This window comes from Callorhinus ursinus, unplaced genomic scaffold (assembly GCF_003265705.2).
Source record: "Callorhinus ursinus isolate GAN/ISIS: 27379988/994484 unplaced genomic scaffold, GSC_fseal_2.0 scaffold124, whole genome shotgun sequence".
Classification (NCBI taxonomy): domain Eukaryota; kingdom Metazoa; phylum Chordata; class Mammalia; order Carnivora; family Otariidae; genus Callorhinus; species Callorhinus ursinus.
Genome location: NW_027397186.1, coordinates 164,935 through 170,574, shown reverse-complemented (window position 1 = coordinate 170,574; position 5,640 = coordinate 164,935). Strand labels below are relative to the sequence as shown.

Below are 5,640 nucleotides of genomic sequence, written 5' to 3'. Positions count from 1 at the left end.
AGAATAGGTATTAATTCTTCTTTAAATGTTTGGTAGAATTCCCCTGGGAAGCCATCTGGCCCCGGGCTTTTGTTTCTTGGGAGATTTTTGATGACTGCTTCAATTTCCTTAGTGGTTATAGGTCTGTTCAGGTTTTCTATTTCTTCCTGGTTCAATTTTGGTGGCTGATACATTTCTAGGAATGCATCCATTCCTTCCAGGTTATCTAATTTGCTGGCATAGAGTTGCTCATAATATGTTCTTATAATTGTTTGTATGTCTTTGGTGTTGGTTGTGATCTCTCTTCTTTCATTCATGATTTTGTTGATTTGGGTCCTTTCTCTTTTCTTTTCGATAAGTCTGGCCAGGGGTTTATCAATCTTGTTAATTCTTTCAAAGAACCAGCTCCTACTTTCGTTGATCTGTTCTACTGTTCTTTTGGTTTCTATTTCATTGATTTCTGCTCTGATCTTTATTATTTCTCTTCTCCTGCTGGGTTTAGGCTTTATTTGCTGGTTTTTCTCTAGCTCCTTTAGGTGTAAGGTTAGGTTGTGTATTTGAGACCTTTCTTGTTTCTTGAGAAAGGCTTGTATTGCTATATACTTTCCTCTTAGGACTGCCTTTGTGTATCCCAAAGATTTTGAACTGTTGTGTTTTCATTTTCATTGGTTTCCACGAATTTTTTTAATTCTTCTTTAATTTCCTGGTTGACCCATTTATTCTTTAGTAGGATGCTCTTTAGCCTCCATGTATTTGAGTTCTTTCCGACTTTCCTCTTGTGATTGAGTTCTAGTTTCAAAGCACTGTGGTCTGAAAATATGCAGGGAGTAATCCCAATCTTTTGGTACCAGTTGAGACCTGATTTGTGACCTAGGATGTGATCAGTCCTGGAGAATGTTCCGTGGGCACTAGAGAAGAATGTGTATTCCGTTGCTTTGGGATGGAATGTTCTGAATATGTCTGTGAGGTCCATTTGGTCCAGTGTTTCATTTAAAGTCTTTATTTCCTTGTTGATCTTTTGCTTAGATGATCTGTCCATTTCAGTCAGGGGGGTGTTAAAGTCCCCCACTATTATTGTATTGTTGTCAATGTGTTTCTTTGCTTTTGTTATTAATTGCCTTATAAAATTGGCTACTCCCATGTTAGGGGCATAGATATTTACAATTGTTAGATCTTCTTGTTGGATAGACCCCTTAAGTAGGGTATAGTGTCCTTCTTCATCTCTTATTACAGTCTTTGTTTTAAAATCTAATTTGTCTGAAATAAGGATTGCCACCCCAGCTTTCTTTTGGTGTCCATTAGCATGGTAAATGGTTTTCCACCCCCTCACTTTCAATCTGGGGGTGTCCTTGGGTCTCAAATGAGTCTCTTGCAGACAGTATATTGATGGGTCTTGTTTTTTAATCCAATCTGATAGCCTGTGTCTTTGGATTGGCACATTTAGCCCATTTACATTCAGGGTAACTATTGGAAGATATGAATTTAGTGCCACTGTATTGCCTGTAAGGTGACTGTTACTCTATATTGTCTGTGTTCCTTTCTGATCTATGCTGCTTTTAGGCTCTCTCTTTCCTTAGAGGACCCCTTTCAATATTTCTATAGGGCTGGTTTCGTGTTTGCAAATTCCTTTAGTTTTTGTTTGTCCTGGAAGCTTTTTATCTCTCCTTCTATTTTCAATGACAGCCTAGCTGGATATAGTATTCTTGGCTGCATATTTTTCTCGTTTATTGCTCTGAAGATATCATGCCAGTCCTTTCTGGCCTGCCAGGTCTCTGTGGATAGGTCTGTTGCCAATCTAATGTTTCTACCATTGTAGGTTACATATCTCTTCTCCTGAGCTACTTTCAGGATTTTCTCTTTGTCTCTGAGACTCGTAAGTTTTACTATTAGATGTCGGGGTGTTGACCTATTTTTATTGATTTTGAGAGGGGTTCCCTGTGCCTCCTGGATTTTGATGCCTGTTTCCTTCCCCACATTAGGGAAGTTCTCTGCTATAATTTGCTCCAATATACCTTCTGCCCCTCTCTCTCTTTCTTCTTCTTCTGGGATCCCAATATAGTGTTGTTTCGTCTTATTGTATCGCTTATCTCTCGAATTCTGCCCTCGTGATCCAGTAGTTGTTTATCTCTCTTTTTCTCAGGCTCTTTATTTTCCATCATTTGGTCTTCTATATCACTGATTCTCTCTTCTGCCTCATTTATCCTTGCAGTTAGTGGCCCCATTTTTTATTGCACCTCATTAATAGCCTTTTTGATGTTGACTTGGTTAGATTTTAGTTCTTTTATTTCTCCAGAAAGGGTTTCTCTAATAACTTCCACGCTTTTTTCAAGCCCAGCTAGTATCTTTAAAGTCATGATTCCTAACTCTAGGTCCAACATCGTACTAATATCCGTATTGAGTAGGTCCCTGGCGGACGGTACTACCTCTTGTTCTTTTTGCTGAGGTGATTTTTTTCGTCTTGTCATTTTGTCCAGAGGAGAATAGATGAATGAGAGAACTAAATGCTAACAGGTTAACAACGTCCCCAGCAAATATACTCTATACAAATCAGAAAAGACCTGAAACCAGGGGAAAAGAAAGGGAAAGAAAGAAAAAAGAAAGAGGAAAACAAAAAGAAAAAGATTAAAACAAACAAAAACAGAACAAAACAAAAAAAACAGAATATGATCAAATATGATCAGGCTAGTGCACATAGATCAGTGCCACACACTAGATATTGGGCATATTTTGGTCTGTTAGAAGAAAGTGCCTCCTAAAATTTTAAAGGAAGAAAGATTTATATATGTACAAAATAAGGGTTGATACAATGAAGGGATGGAAGATGACTGTAAAGATGAAAATTATAAAAGATTTTATAAGAGGAATTGATAAGAAGTTGTTTGAACGAAGAAAGAAGATTTAAAAAAAAGAGAGAAAAGAAAAAAAAGGGAAAGAATGTGATCATGCAGGAGACTAGAACAAAGCCATACACTAGTGATTTAGGTTATATTTTGATCTGTTAGAAGAAACTGTATCTCAAAATTTTAAAGAGAGAACAACTTATATATATATATGCCAAAAGAAGTGTAACTACTATGAAGGGATAAAATATGACTCTAAAAATGAAAAATAAAAAATGTTTTTTTAAAAAAGGGATTGATAAGATGTTGGTTGAATAAGGGAAAAAGAAAAATTCAAAAAAAAAACAGTTAAAAAAATTAACTTTGAAAAACTAATGAATCATGGTAAAAAAGCCATGAATTCTATGTGCAGTATTCCCCTAGCGCCGGAATTCTCCCGTTCTTGACCGATAAACTTGGTCTTGGCTTGCTGGCTGTTCGTGCTGATCTTCTGGGGGAGGGGCCTGTCTCTGTGGTTCCCAAATGTCTTTGCTGGAGGCCGAATTGCCCCGCCCTTGTCATTCCGGGCTAAGCAAGCTGCTCAGGTTTGCTCTCAGGAGCTTTTGTTCCCTGCAAGCTCTCGGTACAGTTTTGGAGGACCAGAGTGAAAATGGTGGCCTCCCAATCTCCGCCCAGAGGAGCTGAGAACTCGGGGCCCCGCTCCTCAGTGCGCCCCCAGAGAAAAGCAGTCAATCACTCCTGTCTCCCTGGTCTCCGGCCGCACTCCGTGCTCACCCGGCCAGTGACCGAGTGTTTCTATCTCTGACTCTTGACCCCGCGTGGAGTCTCCAAACCCAGCAGATCCCTGCGGTGCGCTTCTGTGCCGCCCCTCCCAGGGGAGGAAGGTGAGTCTCCCCGGCTCTGCCGCTTGTTGGGTCCCTGCTGGAGGAGCGGTGGCCCGACTGGGCCGCAGATCACAGTTTATGGCAACCCCGAGCTGAGAGCCTGCGCCTCGGCTCCGTCTCTGCAGCCGGCTTCCCCGCTCCGATACCTGGGAGCTCTGCCGCACTCAGGCATTCCCGGTCTTTCTGTGACCCCGAGGGTCCTGAGACCACACTGTCCCGCGAGGGTTCCACCCCCCGCTTAGCCACTGGAGCGACGTCCCTCAGCGGAGCCAGCTTCTAAAAGGTCCGATTTTGTGCTCCATGGCTCTATCACTTGCCAGAAGCGGCCGACGGAGGCCCCCTCCCCTGCCGTCTATCCTCCCGAATATCGCCTTGGATTCACTTCTCCACACGTCCTACCTTCCAGTAAGTGGTCGCTTCTCTGTTCAGAGAGTTGTTGCTACTCTCTTCTTCGATCTCCTGTTGAGTTCGTAGGTGTTCAGAATGTTTTGATCCCTATTCAGCTGAATTCCTGGGGCCAGACGAAATCCAAGTCTCCTACTCCTCCGCCATCTTGCTCCGCCCCCATAAATAAATCTTTTAAAAAACTATCTGAACTATTAAATAAGTTCAGCAAGGCTACAATATACAAGATCAAAATACTAAAATCAGTTGTATTTCAAAACTGCTACAACTCAATAGCAAGGAAACAACCTGATTTTTTTAAAAAGGGCAAAGAGGAGACACCTGGGTGGTGCAGTCAGTTGAGCCTCCGACTCTTAGTTTTGGCTTTGGTTGTGATCTCAGGGTCGTGGCATCAAGCCCTGTGTGGGACTCCCTGCTCAGCGTGGAGTCTGCTTAGGACGCTCTCTCCCTCTCCCTCTGCACCCACCCTGGCTCTCTCTCTCTAAAAATAATTAAATCTTAAAAAAATAAAATAAAAAATAAAAGGGCAAAGAAACTGAATTGACATTTCTTTGAAAAATACACAAATGGCCAAGAGGTATATGAAGAGGTGCTCAAGATCACTAATCATTAGGGAAATGCAAATCAAAATCATAATGAAAGGGTTGCCTGGGTGGCTCAGTCAAGCGTCTGCCTTCAACTCAGGTCACGATCCCAGGGTCCTGGGATTGAGCCCCACATCAGGCTCCTTGCTCAGGGGGGTGCCTGCTTCTCCCTCTCCCACTCCCCCTGCTTGTGTTCTCACTCTCTGACAAATAAATAAATAAAATCTTTAAAAAAATCATTATGAGAGGGAGCTGGAGGGGGACGATGGTGGAGCTGGGTGAGTCGGACGAAGCAGAGTTGCAGCGCCTGGTGGCAGCCGAACGACAGAAGGCACAGTTCACTGCACAGGTGCATCACTTCATGGAGCTGTGCTGGGATAAATGTGTGTAGAAGCCAGGGAATCGCCTAGACTCTCGCAATGAAAATTGTCTCTCTAGCTGCGTGGACTGCTTCATTGACACTACTCTTGCCATCACCAGTCGGTTTGCCCAGATTGTACAGAAAGGAGGGCAGTAAGCCATCCCCTGGGAGAATGACAGAAGCAAAGGACTTGTTGTTAAGCAGACTGAAGGGCCAGTGGGGGAAGGTTGTCAGCCTGTTGTCAGGTGAACTTGAGGCTGTTACCAAGCCTATTGGTGCTAAGAAGTAACAGATCAAATGTTCAAAAAGTGAAATTTATTTATTTGGAATCAGAAATTCCATGTTTTATCACAACAGTTATTCAATAAATCTGAATTCTCCCCCCAAAAAATCATTATGAGATATCACCTCATACTTATCACAATAGCTATTATCAAAACAAACAAACAAAAACTGAAAGATAGCAAGTGTTGTCAAGAATATGGAGAGTAAAAAAAGAACCCTTGTAAAGTGTTGGGAATGTAAAATGGTGCAACTACTATAAAAAACAGTATGGAGGTTCTTCAAAAACTTAAAAGTACAATTAC

At 42.0% G+C, this 5,640-nt stretch overlaps 1 pseudogene; it reads left to right on the top strand.

The window, feature by feature from the left end:
* Positions 1-4,946: 4,946 nt before the first annotated feature.
* Positions 4,947-5,367, top strand: LOC141371909 (mitochondrial import inner membrane translocase subunit Tim8 B pseudogene; annotated as a pseudogene).
* The last annotated feature ends 273 nt before the right edge of the window (positions 5,368-5,640 follow it).